This window comes from Carassius gibelio, chromosome B2 (genome assembly GCF_023724105.1).
Source record: "Carassius gibelio isolate Cgi1373 ecotype wild population from Czech Republic chromosome B2, carGib1.2-hapl.c, whole genome shotgun sequence".
Classification (NCBI taxonomy): domain Eukaryota; kingdom Metazoa; phylum Chordata; class Actinopteri; order Cypriniformes; family Cyprinidae; genus Carassius; species Carassius gibelio.
Genome location: NC_068397.1, coordinates 23,263,140 through 23,287,673, shown reverse-complemented (window position 1 = coordinate 23,287,673; position 24,534 = coordinate 23,263,140). Strand labels below are relative to the sequence as shown.

At 37.8% G+C, this 24,534-nt stretch overlaps 1 protein-coding gene across 1 annotated transcript in view; it reads right to left on the bottom strand.

Annotated features, from left to right (window-relative positions):
• Positions 1 to 12,636, bottom strand: part of LOC127951644 (uncharacterized) — a 124,657-nt gene extending 112,021 nt beyond the window's left edge. Inside the window, exon 1 of the mRNA XM_052549635.1 lies at positions 12,534 to 12,636. The gene's annotated coding sequence lies outside the window, so the exon portion shown is untranslated. The remainder of the gene's footprint in view (positions 1 to 12,533) is intronic.
• Positions 12,637 to 24,534: the final 11,898 nt, after the last annotated feature.

The window sequence follows — 24,534 nt, the reverse complement described above, 5'->3', positions numbered from 1 at the left end:
TCTCACGACTAGGGATGTCAACGATTAATCGATGATCGATTAATTGTCGATAAGAGATGCAATCGATTAAGGCTATCGATGGTCGGTTAACCGATTCAATGTTGGGCTGCGTGCGGCTCATGCGCACTCAACACGTGCGAGCGGCTGTGACTGACGGTGACGATATATAAAAGCATCATCATTCATTCACAATGTACAAATTAAGCTTTTAATGTGATTTAAACTTTAAAGTACATTAAAATAGAAACAACATAAAAGTTCTTCAACATTAAATGCAATAGAAATGTAGTTACTAATCATTTCATCAGATAACTGTTTTATATCGTGCGCTTTGCAGGGCTGCGGGACACAGTGACAGGACAGGTAGTCTATTCATTCCTACGAATTATTAATGTGGCAATTGTCCATGTTTCATTAATTTTGTTCCCTAAATAACCCATGATTTAAGTGAAATAAGGGAACAAATTAATAAATCGAACGAATTCTTAATTCATGAAATCTTTAATTTCCCTTCCCATGTTTACCACAGTAAGAGATGCGAAAACAGTTATTAAAATCGAAAGATAATAAAATTAGATAATGAAATTAGAGGGTTAGACGATGAAGATTTATGAAAAGAAACAATGCCTAAATATACTGAATTTGTGGAAATTCGTGACCAACCGGCAAACCAGAACAAAGCCGCGTAAATGAAGACTATGGGGTCCAAAAGCATAGTCGCGATTTAACATTTTCCAGTTAACCTATTATTCCTCTAATAAACAAAGCTTTTATACCACACTTGTCATAATCAGATCTTATCATTTCTAAATAAATAATTGCTGAATTCAAAACAGCGATTAATAGGCGCTGTGACCGACACATTCCTGGAGCATTCACTGATGTCACTAAACGGTGACGCCGAGCATCGTTCACAAGTTTCTGCATGGACCGGACTAGGGCACAGGTTCTAAGCCCTGGGACAAAATGGGATGCTTTAAGGAAAATTTATAGCCTACTAAGTAATAGGCCCAACATAAAAATAACAATTTGTTTTCATGTTTTTTTTTTTTTTTTTTTTTTTTTTAATAGGCTATGCGAAATATATCCGACTTAAATAGGCTAATTAAGATTAACGGATTTAAAACAGAAGTGTGGGCGCTCCATAAGTTCACAAAAAAAAAAGGATGACAAAGCATTCTGTTTGTTTGCTTTATTTTACAAGAGCACAAATCTTCTGTTTTTATTGTGAGTGTGCACAAATGAAAGTAAACACTTTTGCGGAAAATATCTTTTTTTTTTAATGTCTCAGCTGTTTCGATCGCCCCGGAGCCTGCTGCACACGTATATTCTAGCGATTCAAACTTACATCGCAGTCTGTTCATTATCAAAATAAAATGTCAACTAAACATTAAAAGGTTACACTGGTCAGTTTAAATAGACCGTAGTATACCGGTCCACTCTGCTGTTATGCCAAGGACGTTTTTGCTCATATGAAGAGGATCATCTTTTCCGTCTATATGCGAATGCGTGTTAAGTACAAGCCTAGTTTACATTATAAATAATAGTTTAACATTCAAATACATTGCGAATATGGAAACATTTCGATTTGTGCCGAATGACACATGAGCAATAACCTCCAAATAAATCTAGCCAAAGCCGCGCTCGCTCATCCTCGTCTGCACGCATGCACTGTCACGATCTAATGCGCTGTATGACGGATTTTTAAAAATCTGACATTTTCTAGGACAGAATCCAGCAGGATCAAATTAATGTGAGCAACTGTGTTTTGGTGCAGCAGCGCCGATGTAGTTCACTTAATGTGCAGCGCAGTCACACGCACTCCACATTTCGGATAATTTTATACAATAATGTCAGTTGAAAACATTGCAATTGTGCTTTAAAATACAACAACGAGCACCACAAAACCATTTAAAGAGGCGCGTTCAGCGTTCTCCGTGCGGGATTGGAAACGGTCAACAAAGTAAAATGACCTCAAAAGTATGGCGCGCTCTCTTCATTTTATCAAATGATCATAATCGCATCTATTCATTTTATAATCCTGCTACTAGCATTTTATTCAGACTAAAACCTCTTTAATTCAAGTGAGAAAGCGTTTTGTGTGTGTGTGTGGCTTTTGCACATCCTGTCATACCGCTGACTGCGTGCCTGCAATAGACGCATTTTGCAGTATTATGGTTAACGATTAATCGATTAATTGATCGTTAATTTAAACGACGATCGATCATGGAAATAATCGAAATTTGACATCCCTACTCACGACACAACATTTGTTGAAGATCATAGAAATGTTTCCTGCTGCACTTTAAAAGGGATAGTTCACCCAAAAATTAAAATGGTCATAATTTACTCACCTTCATTACTTTTTTTATGAGTTTTTACCTGAATTCCTAATTGTGAAAGAAAATGTTGCAATCTTTGCAAAGAATTTTCTGAGAAAAAAATATTTTCTGATTACATTTAATTTATATATATATATATATATATATATATATATATATATATATATATATATATATATATATATATATATATATATTCTACTAAAATAAATATTATTGCATATTTAAAATAACGATTATACCTCTTTAGGTGGACGCTGGGACAGACAGGTTTGGCTTAACCAAACCTGGCTTAGGCAAACAAAAATGTATATAATTTTAAATTCAATCAAAAATGGTCTAACTGTTGCATAGTTGCTGTATTTTTTACTTTATAGGACAAGATGGTCCACAGACAAAAAAATAAATAAATTCTCCAGCCTATTTCTCCAGCCTTTACCACAATAAAACAATTGCAATTACTGTAGGTGAGTCCTTCCAGCACCTATTACTGGCCCCATCACCACAGGAGCAGCAGCAAAGCCTGATGGGATTGCCCCTTGAGCTTCAGTCTGCAAACTCCATCATTCTATCAACTTCGGTGTCTGTGTAAACTGAAATGGCATTACCGAGTGAATTACTGAGCATGGCAGATAGGAAAATGTTCTGATCTTTGTACGTGAGGACACCTTCGTCAGCGTGCCATTCGACCGACTGGCTTGAGTATTGTGATGCCTTTTTCAAGTTCAAACAACACTTTTGCTCTGTCTGAATCAGTCCTGTCACTGTGGAATGTTCAATATACAGAAACACAAGCAGATCTTCTTTGAAAATTTAGGGGGCGGCTGTTTATTGTGCTCCTCTTTTCCAAGCGGTATCATCAATTATGTATAATATAAGACTTTTACGATTAAGGCCTTTAAAAAAAAGAAGCAGCAGCAAAAAAACAAGATTTAAGCCTGCCATTGAAAATCAAACCCACATCCCCCTCTCTAATTGAAGTGAGTGATGAGCCTTTTTAATAAGAATCAATCTGAGAAAAAAGGAAAATGCGGGATCGCGAGACAGGATTAATGCATCAGAAAAAAGAAGGGGAAAAAAAGACTCATTTAAGACTCTGCCAAACTTTGGCAAACGATAACACATTAGCATTAAACACAGCAACCTAGAGACATCAACATTGAATCAAAACCAAGACTTTTTCAGGTATAAGAATTCAAAACGCCTATTTATTAATGGCTTTAGAAAATACACTGCAAATGTAATCAAGGGCCACACATACACACACATATACATCCCAGTAGTTCGGGTCACCCTATTACAATTAAAATCACAGGCTCCGTGTTCTCTGGACACAGGTATTGATGATTCATTTTGCATTTTATCAGAGAAACAGAAATGCTGTTAAAAGGAGAGCAGCCAGGCACCAGGCATAAGGGGGCTCTCTCTAATTGCCTATTCATCAAAAGACTTCCTCAAGTATATCCAGAGCTGAAATATCACGCATGACAACTGAACCGCACTCCATTAATTATGCTCCCAATGAACCAGGTTCACAACACTCCTCTTCTGGCTATTAGAATCTCAGTCTCTCTCTTCACTAGAGACTCACACAATCAGAGTCATACTTTAACAAACGAGGATAATCATTCACACTGGTAAACAGAGCTGCAGGAATAAATCCTTAGACGCACACACCAACTGACGAAGCACATTTTCTACATCAATTTGAAAAAAGTGGTTAAGGAGGGGGTTGTTGGTACTTCAAAACACTGTTAAACAATAGCGTGGGTGATGCGTCGTGGTTTTGTACACATTGACAAACAAAAGACCATATAATAGCACAGAAGCGCTGTTGTACTAATGCTCGCTACTTATGTTGGAAAACAAATTAACCATCACTGACTTGGATCTTTGAGCTTTTAAATGATCTTTGTCAACTCTTTACTTAATTGAATGTGATGTGTCTGCTTTAAGTCAACACGAAAACATAACGTTTATTTTCTTTATCCATGCTCCTGGTCATATTGTGAACAATTCCTCATTGCACCTTATTAAAAACTGTAGTTTTCATAATCTTTTACCAAAATGTTATAACTTTCCTTTCCAGATTATGTCACTTAGCAGCTACCTGTCATATTCATCTGTTTTTCGGTTTCAGTCACATGATTGTTTACTCTCTGCTGCCATATTTATGATCATCGGTGAGAAAAAGCAATGACGTAGAATTCCAAAACACTCAAGAAAACGACATCAAGAAAAACGTATGTATTTTAAATGCATTTATTATATAAAAATACTTTTAAAAAATAAACATGAAAAAAATTAATGTCAACTTTGGTCAGGTAAGTACACTACAGTATCACTTTGTTATGTTTATAAATATAAGTATTTTTGCATCCCACGTCAAATTTAAAGGTATATTTAAGTCATAAAAATATTTACAGTGTTGTCAAACTAAACCGAATAAAGATCTTTTTACTCTTACTTTTCACAATCACAATGGATTTATGATTGAACAATCCAAGTACAGTCCAAACAGTCCAAAGACTTTGACTTTAAACAGAGGAACAATATTGGTATGGCACAACTCTCTACAGCAGGGGTGCCCCCTGATCCTGGAGATCCGCCATTGTGCAATGTTCATCTCCAATTTTAATTAAATACACATTAAATAGCTCTTCATGAACACTTGATAATTTATCATTTAGACAGGTTTGCTGGAGCAGGGTTTGCGCTGAACTCTGCGGGCAGGTATATCTTCAGTAACAGGATTGGGTACCCCAGCTCTAAAGAAAATACTGTATAATCTATCGCCCCTTTATCTGCTAAATATTTCACAGTTGTCCTACTTGTCCTCTACGTGTCTGTGGATATCAGACATGACGTTTAAAGCAAACATCACAGATTTCTTTGCGCCAAAATTAATTTTGCATTGAGGAATTTTATTTTAATACTCAGCTTCTCTATTTTTGTTAACGCAACTCTTGCATTCATAAACGCTGCTGTCTAGTTCTATCCCTGCAAGCAGCTGCAACTGCTGACAAACTCATCTGTCATGTGCCAGTGTAAGTGTGTACACGGGATACACTGTGCCTCAGGGTTCTTAATGTTAACTCTTTAGGCATTTTCTATTTGGCTTTCACCGCTTTTAAAGAAATATTCTGGGTTCAGTACAAGTTGAGCTCAGTCGACAGTATTTGCAGAGTAATGTTGATTATTCCTTTTTCTAAGTTATGGTGTGGCATTTACAATGGAAAAGAATTCAAAGCTTTTAATTTTAGAAAATCACTTACATTAATTCTTCTATAAAAACCTGAATTTTTTCTAAACTGATCATTTCTATGGTTGTTTTAGGTTTTTAGGTGTTATGTTGCTGTGGCAACAAAGTTGTAAAATTATATATAACTTTACACAGAAAAGGTTACAAAGCAATTATTTCATGCTAAATCATGTTGACATGTTGTTTATGACTTGTGTAATACTTTTAAAACAGAGTGTATTTTAATGCTTACAGATTGGCGCCATTCACTTCAAGTTCTCACTGTAACTCAGAATGTTTGCAAAATGTTTGCTTTTTTTCTAAAATTTGGACATGGGATACGTGTGATACATTTTTGTAAGAATCAAAATCATGCTATTTGGGCTGTCAATAGAGCTTTACTAGTATTGAACCTGGAATATTCCTTTAAAGGGTTAAAGTGTGCTCAAGAACACACACACTTTTCCAAGCGGCTCCTTGAGGCACAAGACTGATGAGAAAAAAATCTTCAAAGCCATAAACTGAGGCCTGCTCTGTTCGTTTGATGTGGAGATAATGATTAAGGTACATAGCGAGAAAACATTTTCATTCGCCGGCAAATTGAAAAGAGTTGGAGATGGAGGTCTGAATTTCAAGACGAGGTGACGAAAGATGATAGGGTCAGTGGAAGTTTGGCTCCTAGAGTCAAATGTGACATAATTGGGACTTCAGGCACCAGATAAGGCTGGTTGTCGAGGTTATTACATGCTTTGTTTGGAGCATTGGATTTGAAAAGCTTGAGCCTTAGCTAGCGTATGATCACAGCTGAGGGTAAAAATACAACCAACATTTTTTCTACTTTCTAATAAGACCAGGTAAATTGGTGGCAACTCGGTCGTGTTCACCACTGGCAAGGGTTTCTGTAGGAGGACAGCAAGAAACTGACAGCAAGTAAACAAGATGAAGTTCAACCATCCTTCAATATGAGCCAAAATGGCAACCAAAAATGACAGCTCACATTTAAAATTCGCCACAGCCAGCCGGGCAGCCATCTCGCTGGTGATTTGTGCTCTTCCAGAGAGGCAGAGCATGACTTTGTGAGGGGGAATACATCTGTCTGTCTGTCTGTCTATCTGTCTTGTAAAGCGGTTTGCCAGTCCATGTGCCATAGCACGTTCTTCCTCTGCTTCAGGCCCTCCACAGCTATCAGTCCATCATTGTCATACAATAATTCTACGAGTAATACCCGTCTGAGTCCCACAGAAACTGACATACTGTGTCTGCAGCAAGAGTGTGTTAAACCCACTCAACATCCTGTAGAACAGGCCAATTTAACACAGGAATAAGCCAATTATCTTCGAAGAGTAGGCAAATTTACAATAGGATTTTCACAATTCCTGTCGGACATCTGTGTCAGAGGGTTGGGCTCCAACACATTAGTCTCTTTCATGACCACACAGATTTTCCTAGACAAAAAAAATCTCACTTTCGCACACTCATAGAGAGGCTTCAGCCTAACGCAAACATCACACGCTCACATTCATAGTCTAGCCCAGATTACACATCACTGTTATACAAACGGTGGTGGAAAAATGGACAGCAAGTGATGGAGCTTATATGATGTCTATATCGCTCTCTGCATGAAAACTCTACCATATTCTGCGTTAAAGGAATTTTTAGAACACGGTGCAATATTAAAAAAGCAACTTACAGAATGTGTAACAATGTTAACCGCTACAAAAATGAATTTCTGCACTTTAAAAGATGCATAATCTGGATTACAGTGAGTTGCTTGCGATGGAAGTCAATGACGCCAATCAGTAAATGTTAAAACATTCACAGTTTAAATAGTACAGCACCAAAACATAAACAATAGTATTAGAAGAAACTGCTTAACCTTCTGTGTGATGCTTTAACTTCACTGCAATGGTAATGCAGTCATAACCCCTCATAACCTACAACAACTGAAAAATGATAATTACATAACAAACATTTTAACAGAATAATTTAAGTGCTTTTATAAAACTATAAACTACACATTTCAGCTTTTAAATCCTTAAAAATTGTCCTATTGAACATTTTAAGTGCAGTGTTCCTAATTTATGCTTCTTCTTTTTTTTGGAGAAGCAGAAAAATAATTAGTAATCAACAGTTTTCTACAAATGCTGCCACTTGATCTTAAATTGTACTGAACTATGGATATTCCTTTGAAATCTGAGATGCCTTAGTGTCAAAGTGATTGCAAAATCAACTGGATTATAATACACTACCAAATGAGACTATACTTCCCGCTTGGTAGAGCAGCTGATGTTTGAGAGCTGTATTACAGAGTGGCACTAATCATAGTGTAGGATTTATAGTTGTCATTCAAATGTTTGTCTGACTACTAGAATAGGACAAACCAATCAACCAAATCATTCTCATTCTCAGCCCCAGTAAGATACATAACAGACAGTGGAAGGATGAAGAGATGGCCCACTTGTAGATAAATCCATCCATCTTCCATAGACACTTGTTCCTATGTTGGTCACAGAGAGGAGTGCTGGAAACCACTTGTAGATAAATGAATAGAAGAAACCACAGCACCCACAGATATTTGAGCTAAAGACATAAAATGTATGATACTGTTGTTGCCAGATTTTATTGCTGATTTTATGTTACTGAGACACAAACAATTTTGGAGATTTCAGGCTTTCCCTATTTAGGCAGACAAAAGTTGTATTAATCACACTCAAAATAGCTGCTTGGGGCCATTGCCAAGATGGCTGTCGAGTGAACTGACTTGCACTGAAAAGAATTTGGCTACATTAAGATGATAAATGGGAACCAAAACCAGTATTTGAAAAAGAGAAATTCTTCCATGATCCGACCCCACAGTTATGCCCATTCAAATCTGAATAGAGAATTATTTTTAAATTCTAATCGCTACATTTGAACTGAAGAATTTTTGATTTGAAAAACTTTTTCATAACAAACATTGAATGTTGGCTTGAAATTTTGAAGATTTATTAATTTCATTGATTGATATGTTATTTGAATAATTGATTGAGTGAGTGAGTGAGTGAGTGAGTGAGTGAGTGAGTGAGTGAGTGAGTGAGTGAGTGATTTTGCACAATCCAAAGACTGTCTTTTTGGTTGTTGAGTTTTTAAGTAAACAAAGGCAGAGGTAAACATGGACCTCTCCGTTTGTCAATGGACACATTTCATTCCCCGGTGTGATTAGGTCCATGGGAATAAATTGTTCCAGTTTAATTTCTAGTGGTGAATGTTTTCTCTCAGTGCCAATAGCTCTTAAAGCAGTATTTTATTTCTCACTTTAACAGCATATAACAAGTCCCACTTACTGCCTATCAGTAGAGACCACTTCCTGCCTTTGGCACAAAAAGCTCCACTGCCTCCCACAGTATATTCAGGAAAAACATTAAAATAACAAAATAAGAAAACTGTTTGAAGTTCATCAAAATAATACACAGATTCTCGCTCTACTAGTACATGGGTTTTTTACTTTTCACCTCAACAAGCTCTCGAAACACAGAGAGATCGAAGGTATAACCTCATTTGCTCACTTCACCTGATTCTTTCTCTTCGACAGCCAGGAACATTCTTTTCCTGAATTACGTTAACAAATTGCAGAGGCACAGTGTTTCTACACCTGCTAAAAGGTTTCTGTGTTTGGTTAGCTGGTTATGTTCCACTTATGAACACAAAAAAAACAAGCTATTACATATCCTTGACACTAAATGCCATGTCAGAAAGATGCAAAGCAATCTGTTAGTTTCCAAAGAGACAAATTGCATGATACTAATCTGATTCAGCATGGCAAAAAAAGGCCCAATGTTAGCTTTAATACTCACTTTAACTTGGTCTCTAAGGGCCTCTTATCTGATAATGCTTGTCGACTTCATTTTACACAACAGCTTGCTGTAGATGGCATCTCTTTAGAAGAACAACTCCCTCTTTTCTGTGGTAACAGAAAGTCTTGCTTTCTAATTTGCTAAGCCTGTGTTGCTGTTGCATAATGGACCTTTTTCTCAAATCGCAGCAAATGTTTCAGGTTTGGATCTACAACACAAACACCTTTACACTTACTTACATTCCTCACTTTTTCTTATAATTTTCCTTGTCCTCCTTGCATGTGCTCGTCGTTGCATCTATTGTAAATTAAAGAATTGCCTAGGGCTACAAGTCAAACAGTCTTGCCAGTGACAATCCAAGTATTTCTCTATTCTTTGCAAGCAAAACCTTTGTCCAACATAAGACGTGAGCCACGTGTCCATTTCAACATGGATGCCAGCTCATTTTCTCCTTGCTATCTCTCCTTCTCGATTTCTCCCTTGGTAAATGCAAGAGCTCCTTGGGTGTAAACAATTACAAGCTTATTGCTGACACAGATTGCTGGAGTCGTGTTAAATAAAATCAGAGGAGTGTTCACCCGAACTGCAAGCTGCCTCCTGCCTGGCCCATTTTGTAACAGTGAACCTCCCCTTTCTGAAGCTTAGCCAAGCTGAAAGGGATTTTGTGCATCACAAAAACATTTTTCTGCATATACTTGCACAAAGAAAAAAAATTGTATCTGGGTCCCTTTGATAGCGCAAAATCATCAAAGGAGCTAAATGCATTTCATTTTCAAGACACACACAGACAATTACTGTACAAGAAAAGATTGAATGGGAAAAAATAAGAAAGGTGAGTATGGACATCATAAACCCATAATACAAAATACATTTAGAAATAAAGTTGGAGTGCTTTATTTTATTTTTTTTAGCTTTTCTATAAACTTTTTTTAGTTTTTCTGAAGAATTTCATCCATTGCTTATTATTTATACTTTGCCCAGCATGTTACAAGGGACAAAGGCATTTCAGCTCTTCTAGTGTTCCAAGTAATGATGAAGAATCTTGAAAGTTGATTTAAGAGACCTTCCTGTATTGCAACACTCCCCAAACCTCTGTGTCTTACATATATCCAATGCCACAAGCTATAAGTATACCCTCAGAATGTAACACAAGCTAACCACACAAGACTTGTGCTATCAGCTTCATTTAGAGAGAAAAAAAAACAGGCTGCCGCTGCGCTTTTGGAGCCATAGCCATGTGTGTAAGATTTACAACATATGGTGAGGCTGCACTTTGGCCGACCTGAGTTCGAGTCTTGACTCGAGGTCCTTTTCTGGTCCAGTCCCCTCTTTTCTCTATCATGATTTACTGTATGTCCTCTACTGTGCTGTCTAAATATAGGCAAAAGGCTAAAAAAAGAACTTAACAAACAAACAAACAAAAAAAATCAGTCAGATATGCAAAAACATCTCCCTGCAATTAGAAATTTCCATGTTCGTCCTCTCATTTAAAGATGTATAAAGTGTGTCTTTTCTGCCTCTAGCGACAACATACAGAACTACACCCCCTCCAACTGCCACCGATTGGAATAAAAGTCTAGTCATGCCCTCATTTCACTCCATTGGTTGGGTCAATGGTCTTGTGTTCAGCTGGTTAGGATGCTCAAACAGTGTAAAGCCATACATTGTTCTGGTAAATCAACCAGTAATGACTTACTTTAAGGACTCATAAGTAGGCTATATAGGACTTTCTATGAGTACAGATTATAGTACTTAAAAAAAGCACATAGGACAGACACTCAACAAATACTGGTAATATTAGCCTGCAAAATATGCAATGACTTCAGTCAAAGATATAGACAAACAAATAAAAATGTAACATTTGTAACATCGGTGTAACTATACGCTAACAAAAAACGACCCAACACGCTGTTGCTATGCTTACCTTCCCAGCCGAGACCGTAAATTACATCTATATTGTAAGCTCTGACAAACTTGCAATCTGACTTTTATGTTTGAAATATATAGTGGACTGTAGCTATATACACACTTATATAAAAAGGAATATGTAGACCTTCGAGACCACTCATAGCCTTTTATTTTTACCCTGTTTTGAGAGGGGGTTAAGCTTCGGGGAAGTCAGACCTGGAAAGCTCAGTCAAATCCAAACACATCAAAGGCAGGTATATGATTTCACTCAAAACCAACGGGTGTTGAACGCACCAGCAAATCTGCCTACTGCCATCAGTAATCATTATTACAAATAAATATAGCAAAAACAGCGCCTGTCCTACTAAAAGGGCATTCGCGCTATTAATATATTTTGGGGAAACACATGGCACGAGCAACAGAGCGTACGATCCAGCCCTGTCGCCGCCGCGCGCTCGCTCACGCGCAACCAGACTCACTTTGCGCCTAAAAGCATTATTAGCGATTCAAATGATTGTCATCAGTGAAGCCGTCGTTAGCGAATAGACTAACCGTTTAATATCTCACCCGCGAACCCCGGGGTGTCGGTAAACGTGTCTGGTACTGCCCCGCAAATCCCTGAACGGCGACAGACTGAAGCGCGCGCGCCATCTGCTCCAACTCTGCGCGCGCTCGGTCATGTAGCCTAAGGTCCGCGTTTCCCAAGAGTGAGTCCCGTATTTAATAACTCATATACTCATATATCATAAAACCACCGCTTATGTAGGAATGGCAGGACGAGTGTGTTACAGAGTACAGAAGTAGGCTACATGCTGGAGTTTCTTTGAAATTTTCAGTGAGGAGCATAAGCACTTTGTGTTGACTCTTGAATTATCTATACACTGATAAAAACAATCGTACAGCAGACTTTATATGGACGTAATATAAATGCAAGCAGACACAAATTGAACAAACACGAGGATGTTTCTTCTTATTCACATGGGTTTACAGCCAAAACAATCAATTGAGTAAAAAACACACACACACAACAACAAAATATATTCAATTTGAAATGAACACATTTCAAATAAATCCTTCGTACGGGGCAAGAGAGAGCTTATTCCTTAATCCAACATTCAAAAATGAGACTCTAAAATATGAAGGAGACAGAAGCGCTGCCTTTGATAGCTCGCATATCCTGTGTAATCATAGAAAATATTAATATTTTACCTTGTAATGTCGATCTAAAAGCGAGGACTTTCCTGTGCTGAGTGAGTCTGTCGGTGTTCAGTGACAAGCACTGAGTCAAATATGAACAGGGCAAACGCTATCGCATCTCTCTCTCTCTCTCTCTCTCTCTCTCTCTCTCTCTCTCTCTCTCTCTCTCTCTCTCTCTCTCTCTCTCCCATAATAAAAACGACTGTTTTAAAATCCCTCATCACGTACTCACTCTCCCTCGCTCTCAGCAGTCTGCAGCCTATCACAACAATCATGACAACTATCTCTTACAAGAAATCCCATGCATAATAGAAAATAAATTCCTATAATTTTGCAATCATCACAAATTACAACATCATTACTCCCTTATTATGGTAATAGTCTATCGGGTGAGTGCAGTTCTTTGCATTTCCCCCTACATTTCAATAATTTCTCTTAGGCAAGAGAGACTACAACAGAAACACTATGCAAGTCCAATTTTAAAAAGACTATCCCTCCTCCATCATAGAAGCAGAACGGAGCCAGTCAAAGCATAAATGGATGTATTTATCCACCCGGGAATGACTGTTTTCTTTCTGTTTGGTGTTGCTGCCAAGGCTTCCTTTGTGTGTGTCTGTGATGGGCTTTGAAGGGCACTGTTTTTAAAAAGTGATGGAGTCTCTGACCCCCGTCGTCCTTCAAATTCAATATCACCTCTTTTACGCATGACAATCGTTTAAAAACAACTTATCACAACAGCACAGAAAATGCATTTCAGCGTTAACAGACGCTTCTGCTTTAATGCATAAAATAACAATTCTGTCGTTTTCCCTCATGTGGTTCGGAACTTTTGTTTTTGTCGTTATGAAAGTCAAAGTGGTCCAAAACAACACAGTATCACTCTGGTGCCTTCACACTTCAGGCAACCAGATTTGGGTCAGTGTTCCCCTCTTTCCTGTCCCAAGATTTCTTGTCTGTCCTAGTGTGCTATCTAAATAAACGTGGTACATAAAAAAATATATTTTTTGAAGTGATGTGGCCAAGTACGGTGAGCCATACTTTGTTCTTTATTTAACCCATCCAAATGTGCACACACACAATAGTGAACACACACACCATTAAAACACCCAGAGCAATGGGCAGCCGGACCTGAGACTAGAAGCAGATGAAAGAAAGACTGGTTATACAGTAATACACTCAAAAAACAACTATTAGGCTGATCATGAGTTAATCATGGACAGCGGTTCCACCCAACTTAATCAAGTTATTTACACATATTTAATGTTCACTTTAATTCACCCTGTATGAAGTATCTGAGTAGAGGTAACATGTTGTCATTGTGCAGAAGCACTGCTCATGATTAAAGCTCAGCCAGAGAGTTATAACATATTATAAAGCTAAAAATGACTCTTCCTAACACATATGATGTTAGCTGTTGGCAGTCTAAAGATGGTATCACATCCCTAGCACACCCATTGGAGTTGCTTTTTTTCAATAAAGCAACTTGAATTGTTGTTAGTAGGTCCTCAAGCCAAGCACAGGCTCGATATTTCACCACAATGGTAACGCAACTAAAAAACGCCCACATAACAGTATGTCTTTTGAAATAACAACATAATAGAACATTAAACATTAAAAAGTCTCCCTATTTTCTCATCTTGCTAAAAAATACATAAATAGTACTTTATTTCATCATTTTCTCTCCCTATCCAGCAAACCATGTAAAGTTTATTTTAAACTATTTGACTAAAACTTTATTATCAGAACTGAAAGAATGATCTAGGTGAGAAGATATTACAATTGCTTTGATAAATATGAAGACAGATGGAAAGTGGAGACTGTGAAACATTAATCAAGTCAACTTTATTTTTATAATGCTTTATACAATAGAGACTGTTTCATAGAAGCTTACACAGTATTAAACAGGAACGTAACAGAATCAATGATGCAAACTTCAAAACTTCTGTAAAGCATCTGTAACATGTCAGTGCTGGTTCAGTCCAGTTCAATAACTGTCTAGAGTTCATTTATTATGAAACAAGTTGAATTTAACTATAAACAGTTCTACTTCAGCCAGTGTTGTCATTCAACTCAAGTCAGTTCAGTTTGGATTAAATTCAGTTCAGTAAGTTTCAATGTTGCAAAATTCATCCATTTTGAACAAATTTGATTCAGCTATAAATAAGAAAACAACAGTCTCATTATCAAAGTCCCTTTCAGGGAAAGTCCGTTCACTCAGCCACCATATTTGCAATGCCTCCAAGCAGCTCAAACAAGACCAAGTCCTATCTAAATGAATGGGGGAAATCCTGAAATCTTAAAAACTTAATTTTTTTTTACATATCTATATATTTTAAATCAGCAACAAAATCTGAAATGAACCGCCGCATGAATGTTGTTTCTTATACTCAATAAGCATTTAGAAAGCTTATTTTTCTGGCTGGACCAGCCAATTGACATTGGCACAGTCCCAACGTGCTTATAACTGTGCATGTTCATTGGCTGCTCTATCCTCAGGTTCTTCTAACGACCGCTGGAGTGACACAGTGACTTTACCACTCAACGACTGGCTCTTTCATTTAGAAAGTGGGTGGGACTATCCAGCCATATTGTGTGTTACTGTTTCTCATAGGAGTGAACCGTCCTGGTATTTTTATATTCAATATTTAGCTCAATTCATTAAAGCTAAGACAGAAGTCACTTCCGAGTTTTCTCTTGGTAGATGAGGCAAATTTGCATAAGCAACCTGAACCTGCTGTGAAAAGTGTGTAGGGAGTTTATTCAGCCTGAGGCTAAATTCTCGATTGCATTTCCTATTTTAAATAGCAAAATTTGCAGAACCCCGGTAAATTTAAGTCATTCTTCTTAATAACTTCTTTTGTGTTCCACACAAGAAAGTCGTACAGGTGTGTAACAAAATAAGGGAAAGTAAATGATGACAGCAATTTCATTTTTGGGTGAACTATCCCCTCAAGTATGTGAACCAATGACAGTGGAAAAAATCAGCCGAGCCAGTTATTTTCAAGAATTTTCAGACAACACAAAAAAGCACAGACAGACTTACAGCCGAGAAAACAGGCAGCAAAATTGCTGATATCTCCCATCCTCCGTCTGCAACGAGCATGTTGTCTCTCTGCACCTGTCTACCTGTAGCTGTCAATGACAATACTGATGCTTCGCCCATAAGGCCCCATTGCCTTGATCTCCTGCTGTCCTAAGCAGCAGACAATAACACAAACACGCTGACTCCCATCGCATTTGTGCAGGCGTGTGGGTGTGTGGACGTGTCTGATCCGGGGACGGTTTGTTGTTGAGAGGGCGATGCATTCAAAAAGTTTCAAGCTAGCGAGGGGTGAGGATGATTATTTGCGTTCGAGTGGAGGGTCATAAATAATAAATGTGCTGGTGCGGACCTCTGTGAAATATTTTCCACCTGTTTTCCTTCTTTTATAGCAGCTATCGTGCCCTTATCGGATCTGTTATGCTACCAACCGCTGTTCTAATATTGAACAGTCAGACAGGAGCAAGGAAACCCGCTCGGAGGAGATCTCATCGAATCAGACATATTTAAACACGCTGACCCATCTCTTGACCCTTTGCAGCTCCCGAATGGGACCAGGGCCCGCCGATGGCAACAGTGCTAGAGGTCAAGGGGTCAAATTCCCTCAGATTGTAAAATAAAATTACACCTACTTCAGCTTAAAAACTTAAGTTCAGTTGCAGCCTTATATTTTTAAGCATAATCAAGTTTGGCTGTACAAGTCATTGCGGGCTTGTCTGCACTAATATGTTTTTGTTTGAAGACACATCTTTTTCTCTCCATTTTTGCCTTCCGTCCACACTTAGACAGTATTTTTGTCAAGGAAAACCCTCTCCTAAGTGGATAAATTTGAAAACACAGTTTTTGTGTTATAGTGTGGACTCTGAAAATGAAGTCTTTTGAAAACGATAACACACGTTTAGTCATGTGACATAGCCTATTGTACCAATAGATATCTATGTTTATACCGGTATTTTGCCTGTTGTGTGCTATTCACTTTCACACTATTGCTACAGATAAGTTACTTTGTACATTCTTCATATCACAGTCCTGTGAAGATTACTTCCGATTGCTGTTTGTGGCAAAACATAAAGCCAGTTGTGTTTTAGATAATTTAGATTAGGGGTGCCCCGATCAAGATCGGCCGATCGTTATGCGCATCTCAACGATCGGCCAATCTCGATCGGTGCACCCCTAGTTTAGATCATACAATCATTAGTGCGATATGAACACGTCAGTGAATGGTGAGATATTTTGCTAAAAAAATTATCCTGCCAGAAAAATTGCAGTTTCAGTGTGAATGGGAAACTTGAAAAAATGAAAACCCTAATGTGGATGGAGAGCGTTTTAAAATGAAAACACTGTTTTCAAATGTATATGGAATAAAGTAGATGTAGCTTGCACCTTAAATTACATTAAACTGACTTAAAAAGTAATGTTGAAATTGGTTAAATTATTTTGATGAGTTATAGTAATGGAAAAACTCAAGTTGCCATGACTGAAATGTTTTACAATGCAGTAGCTTTTGGAATACAGTGGTGCACTTGTATTGATGTTAAATTCTTCTTTTCTTTTTTTTTTTTTCAGGAAAGGGAAAAAAGCTGTAAAGAGTAGCACGCTTAAAGTACAGTAATACAAGCAATTTTATAACTATAAAAAAAAAAATCATATTATCTGCGACTCAGTTTATTGGAAATAAACAGCACTGGTAATCATCATTAACTGAGCCAAGAGAATAATCTAGATGAGAAGATACAGTTGTTTAGCTTAATATTTAGAGATGGGGACAGATGGAAATTGGAAACCATAAAACATCAAAAAGGTGATAAATGTTACATGCTCTAGATGTCACGTCTTTGTGGTGAGACAGTCTTGATCTCTTGTTCTTGCCACATTCTACAAAAATTAAACGCTAAAGACACGCGAATGTATAGCTGTCTTTAAAAGAGGCCTATTTTCCCCTGGGTTTACGGGATGCCTTGCTAATATGCTCTATCATGCACTGCTGGCAGGCCAAGAGGGGTGCAATTTAAGGTGTATTCAAGACTTTGGCTGCCTAGAATAAATTGGTATCTATTTTCCTGACATCTGGTCTTTTAGAAAGATCATTACTTTGATCTTTTTATACTTTACCACAAGAGTGGCTTCTGAGACTTGTTACTTCACACTCTGCCGTTTCATTCCCCGTAGCATTACATATCTTCTCACTCCTCTACTTTCTCCATCTGGCCCTTCTCACTGCTTCTCCGTTTGTAAACCCTCATTCTCACCTTTTCTGCGAATAAATACATCTAAGGGAATTAAAGGAATAGTTCACCCGCAAATGAACATCGTTTACTCACCCTTGTGTCATTTCTCAGTTTCTTTCTCCTGCAGAAAACTGAGGTCACACTGCTCACAGTTCATGAGATTGTTTATTATTGTTGATTATATCATTGTATCTTTCTAGGGAGATTCACCTTGCCAGTAAACTTTATAGTTTGCTCACTGAAGGTTTTATGGTAATATTTTCAGTAAAAATATGTATGCTTCTTATGATAAACAAATACATTAATAAAAAAAAATATATTTTTTCTTACATAAGTAGTGGATAGAAAAAGATAAGGTGTCTATTTAATATAAAGTAAGCATTTTTCATAATTATTCATCATTTTTGGCTTCAGTAAAGTGACAATATAAAGCTCAATTGTTTTGAATTGTGTGTGTGTGTGTGTGTTTAAAAATTCAGATATTTGTTCAATTTAATTTTTACATACATTTATTTATTTATTTTTTTCACTGGGTTTGGAACAAAATGGGGTTGAGTAAATGATTACAGAATTTTTGAGTGAACTTTTTCTTCAACTGTGCCATTCAGTATCGTTATGTGACGTCAATCGTGCATTTGGGACGTTGCATGTTTTTAAATGACAGCTCGGCTGCCAGATTGAATGCAGACATTTCTGTAATTTTGTGCAATTTTACAAACTACATGTAGCTCAACTCACCATGGTTCCCATACACACACCTTAGTCTCAATATCTAACTCAAGCATCTAGCTCTCACATACACACAAGCCAATCTGATGTTTTTATTCCTTCTCATATATATTTCCCATGGATCTCTATATCTCTCTTTCTCTGTCTCTCTCCAGCGCTCCCTTCTCCTCTCATCTCCCTTCCTTTTCTCCTTCTACCAGATGGCTGACCCATCTGCTCCCTCTCTCTCGCTATCCCTGCCTTTACCTCCATCTCAATCTCTCCTGATACCCCTTGGCTTTTAGAGTGTAGGTCCAAACCACGTAGTTCATACATTTCAAAAATGTCAAAGTCACACCAAATTAACCCCAAGCTTACACATAGACATTACAGCCTCAAGGATGGGAGAAAAACTGAGAGAATAATCTGTGTTTCCTATCTCTTTAGCTTTATCACAAGCGTCTCTCGCGCTGGGTAATGCTGCATATCTCAAGCGGCGTGTTTGGTTTAAAGCTGATCTGATTGCAGTAAGACTTTTCCATCTCTGCCAAAATGTCTGTCTTTGCCTTCATATACGACTTAAGACTGTCTGTGCAAGTAGGTTTATATGGTATCCACCAAAGTTGTTACAGATGTAAAAAGTCATACATGTTTAAAGGAACAGTTCAACCAAAAATTCGATCATATTTTACGCATGTCATTAAAAATGCATGAAAACCATGCAGTTACAATGAAGACTGAGACTTTCACATTTTAAGAAGGGCATAAAAGCATAATTCAGCAAGTTGACAGAGAAGATTTTCAGTAAATGATGACTTAAATTTTGGTATGTTCTTTACACAAAGCTATTATGTGAACTGAGATTAATTAGAATGTAGTCTGTGAGTCATTTGAACCCTATTTATGATACTTTTATGGTGCTTTTGTTTCCTTTTTAAAGCTTGGAAGTCTCTGTGTCTATAAGGCCTAATTGCATGGGGAAACAAGTAGGTCTACCTAATTCAACAATTCTGTGTTTGATGGAAGAAAGAAAGTCATCCAGGTCTGGAATGACATGAGGTTAATTATTTTTAGGTGAACAAGTGCCCTAATTATTTCTCTTAGGTCCACTTATCGCACAAGTATAAAGGTTTCATGGGCTAACAAGAACCATAATTTAGTTTTTCACTGACTTTTTCACACTCTACTTACAAAGACTGCTTTACAAAGAAAAATCCACTAAAACGAATGATTGAGGTATCATGGATCTTGCTGAATACAATTCTTGCAAAGACCAGGATTCAAATCCTGTGAGATTACACTTTGTTTTCTATTAGCTATTTAATTGTGTTTGTCTTATGATTTTACTGACCTGACGCTCCATCCATGTGCATGGTTAATGGTTAAGCTTCTTTTTCCATCCTGCTTGGAAGAAGTTGCCTGTTCAAACACATATCACCATCAGCCAAAATTCTGTAAAACTGCAATGAATCTGCAATAGATAAGTGAAAACTGTGGAGCTCAGGAAGCTCCCTATGGCTTGTCCATATCCTTGTCAACATTTAGTGCTGATGTATTCATCTGTCTGAACTCAGAAATCTGAACTAGTTTCGAACAAGCTGTTTTTGCAGGGCAGTTTCAGTAAATCAAATTCAGTAAAGGAGATCTCAAAAGTCATATTACACAAAGCCCTTTTATATTAAAGGCAAAAAAAGTGGTTCATGATATGCCAGTTTAAAATGGCTGAAAGGTAATCATGGAATTTGTGAAGAGCATAGAACATATAGCCATACAGTGAGCCAAAAAGGCATAAAAGACATAAACCACAATTTATATTTTCTGGACTGGTGGAAGGTCACCTAAAGGGTAGTAAAGAGCAAAAAGGTTCTGTGCGTGTCACATCTGCATCATAAGTCATATGTCAGAACAATTACCCACTTCCAGGTTAATTTAGCCCATTTACACCAGTGGTGATAATGAAACTAGATGGACAGTGACAACATCTATCCCCTCGAGGCACAATTTCCAAAGCATTCAGCATGGAGTCTGAGACACCTGCGCACCGCCTTGCAACTGTCTCCAGGATCTGCCTCTGCTTATGAGCGTCACTCCAGCTGTCTCGAGCATATTGGGGGAGGAGGAGGATGAGGAGCATGATGAAGCAAGGGACGTCTGCCCCTTCATCTAATTTCCCACGCTGACGCATCAGTTAGGCATCCGGAGGCATTCAGCTCGAGGCTTGGTATCCAGCCCAGGCCTTATGGTGTTCCTGCGAGCTCCCAGCGCAGCACAGATTTGCCAATTAATAAGATGAAAGCCAAGTCTACATGGGCACGATCACAGCAAAGAATTACCAAAGTCAGGTGATGCAAACAAACAAACCGTTGAAATTAGAAACGAAGCAGACATCGAGCGGTAAGTGGATGTGTGGCGGGTCGTAAGGCAAAGAACGATTGTGCGTGTCTTAAGCAGACACCAGGACTTAGTAAAACTAATTAAAGCTGCAAATGGGAATGAAGACAGAAGCGGCAAGGGTGAGAAGCAGTGGTAAACAGAAGATTAGGAGTCATTCTGTCTTTATTAAACCTTGTCTCTCAGAAAGGGGCACTCTAGTCTGCACATACACACCGATAAGTACTACACACAGTGATTGTACAACATAATTAATTATGGCACAGATGCACTAGCAGACACTTAATATCTACTAATAAGGTAAATAAATCTGAGAGCTGAAGGAAGACGCCGTGTATGATTCCTCTCAAATGCCCACTGGGTGCAACAGTCCAGATCTTCTCCAAAGCTACAACGACACACACATACAAGACGCTACAGGTAATAAACCTGTCCCTGATTTACTGGGTCAGATAATTCAACGTTGGCTAAAATAAAATCCTCTAAAGGTAAGGCTGAATCAGCTACTTGATTAGGCAAAATTCCTTTATACATGTTGTTTAAACAGTGTGTGTACACAACCACCATATATAATGATAAAAAATTGTCTGGCTCCTTTTTTTTAATCCCCATAAATCATAAGCAGTGTCTCAGAGCTTAGTTCACAGTGCAGGATTTTACCCCTGATTTTCTCTCGCTGACAGGTTTTGCGAAATCACAGACAAATGCCCGAAATCAGAGGGCAAGTTGCAAACCCCTGTTAAATATTAGCCATGCTAAATATCTGGACCTGTCAGTGATTCAAAATCCTGCTTTGTGAAATGAATTCTGCCTGAAAAATACATCGGAGGTGAACTACAGCCAGTGAGAGAGCAGAGACCCAAATACACACACGCTTGTGTGTGAAAGTGAACTTTTAGTACTCACTTAGTACCGTGCTTTCTCAGGGCATGTTTCGAATGTGTATTTAAAAAACATATCAGAAGTTTAAACAGATATGGTTTTCAGCACAACAGACATTATGATCAAAACCAAACAGATGTTTTTTTTGGCAAAGACCTATGAGCTATATTGGCACAGCAGCAGCTCATTTGCATTTAAAGAGACATGCACTAAAACCTGTTTCTGCTTCCACTCAAAATAGGCATTTTCATATTATCAAATTATATAATAAATGATATTTGGGGTATTTGGGGACCCTTCATAGACACATTCTGGTCACCTTAGACACCTAAGACATATTACATCTTGTAAAAAGGGGCATAGAACAAACAAATCGCTTTTAAGGAGGTCAGAATAGTAGAATTTTTAAAAGTTTTATTTCTCATTTCTACCACTTTTCTGCCTCACATATTTAAAGTTATCAACCACACAACATTAAAGCTAGTGACAGGTGGAGTGAATAACATTGATTATATCGTAACAATGGCACTTGTCAAGTCATGGGATATATTAGGCAGAATGTGAACAGTCAGTGCTTCAATTTCATGTACTGAAAGCAGAAAAAGAAATGTGCATGTAAAAAGATCTTTGACGGGCCAAATAGTGATTGCCAAACCACTGGGTCAGTGCATCTCCAAAACAGTCTTGTGAGGTTTTTCCCATATGCAGTGGTTAAGTACCTACCAAAATTGGTGCAAGAAAAGGCAACCTAAGGCTATGTTCACACTTGTTTTACATTATAATCCTATGGAGTAAAGCGTGTTTTCAAAAAAGTCCTAAACACATTTTAAAAGAATATATATGGTATAAACATCATGTGAACTGACATTACCACCGGCATTTCAGCAGCACACATCGCTTGGCTACCATTACAGCTGTTGTCATAGCAACAAAAGACGTATTTGTAAACAAATGCTGCCAGCTTTTTATTTTACAAAAAAAAATGCTCATCAAGTATTTCTCGTCAAAAAAGACAAAAGTGTGAACACACCCTTACCACTTTTCCACTGAAGCAGGTGCCAGAGCCAAATTTGCTGTACTTTTAAATTCAAAATAATATTTGGCAGGTGCCCAGATCCTGGTTCTGAACCAGCCCTGAATCCTTGCTGGTCTGGAACAAGGGAACCTATGATTTCAGTAGGTGGTGCTTCTAACAGACTGCAGTTTGAAATGCACCATTTTTAAAAGTCATTGAAGTTCAGGTAAAGAAGGCAGGCTGGTGGAGACAGTGTTATGCTCTGTGCAGTGATCTGCTGGGAAATCTTGGGTCCTGGCATTTATCTGAATGCTTCTTTGACATGTACCCCCTGCCAGTACATAAACCCCTTCAAGACAATGTTGTTCCCTACTGGGCTCTTTTAAAAGGATAATGCACTCTGCCACACTGTTAAAATTGTCCAGGAGTGCTTTGAGGACTATGACTTGATCTATTGCCTTGGCATCCAAATTTTCCCAGATTCAATCCAATTGAGCAGTTATGGTACAGCCTCACCTTGCAGATTGCAGTATCTACTTCTATGTCTATGCCATGATGAGGAACAACATAATTTTAGCATGTGGTTTTAATATTGAGGCTGATTAGTGTAAGTGATCCCAGAAAGTATCTTGAAATGAAAGGGCTCATATGTTGCGATTTCTATTTTTCCTTTTCTCTAGTGTGTCTTCTATCTATTTGTGCATGTATAAGATCTGCAGAGTTACAAAGCTCAAAGTCTCCCACAAAATAATTTATTCTATCTAAAAGAGAAGGCTGATCCAGGTCAGGCTAAAACACCTCAAATCAAACACGCCCCCACATGTCTACGTCATGATGTGGAAATATTTGCATAATGCTGCCCAAGTGTTCATGCAAAGAAAGAAGTGGATTCAGAACCTGCAGCAGTGTTGATGCAGCCATGTCAGGAAGATGCTATGTGTTTCCATGTGAAAGCAAAAGCACTTTATTTGCCTTTCCAAAAGTAGATGCAATGAGGAATCATTGGTTAAGAGTTATTTACAACAAAACAGCACAGATGTTCAGATTTGTGCAATGCATTTTATGGACAAAAGTTTTGGGAACCTTGGAGAGTAGCCTACAAGGCTGGCTGTGCAAAGGCTATTTCTAAAAAAAAATGGGTCATTTCCAACTTTGTTATGGCAATCTGGTGCTTATTCTGAACCAGCTACCAGGGCCATTTCAAGCCTTTATGGGGCCCTAAGTAAAATTTTATTTGGGACCCATCGATGTTGCCAATACGACTGATTATTGTCAATGCTTGATTATTTACACACTATAAATCAAACACACCTATTATCAGTTTTATTTGTTGTAGCTGTGTTGCTTACATCACACCAATGTTTTTATCCTTCTGTGATTTTTAATTGTAACAGTAGCAAACCCACATGAGTGGTCAGGAGTTAATTTGCACTTCAGTCTTGCAGTACTAAGTGGTACATAATGTGGTGTACTGAAAAGTAGCTACCGTAAATAAACCAGCAGACAGTGCATTTACAAAAAAAGTGTTTTATTTTAACAACATAAATTATTATACACATTATAAGCCATCTGTATATAAAAAGAAACAACAACTCTATTTTTGAAGTTTGAAAGTATTTGAAAAATATTTTCCAATTAGTTCATATATTTTCATAAAGATACTCAAAAGGGACAGGCAATGTACGACTATGTATTTATGAGCTGTGTGTGAATGATGGATGGACTAAATTCACAGATGGCACTGATTTT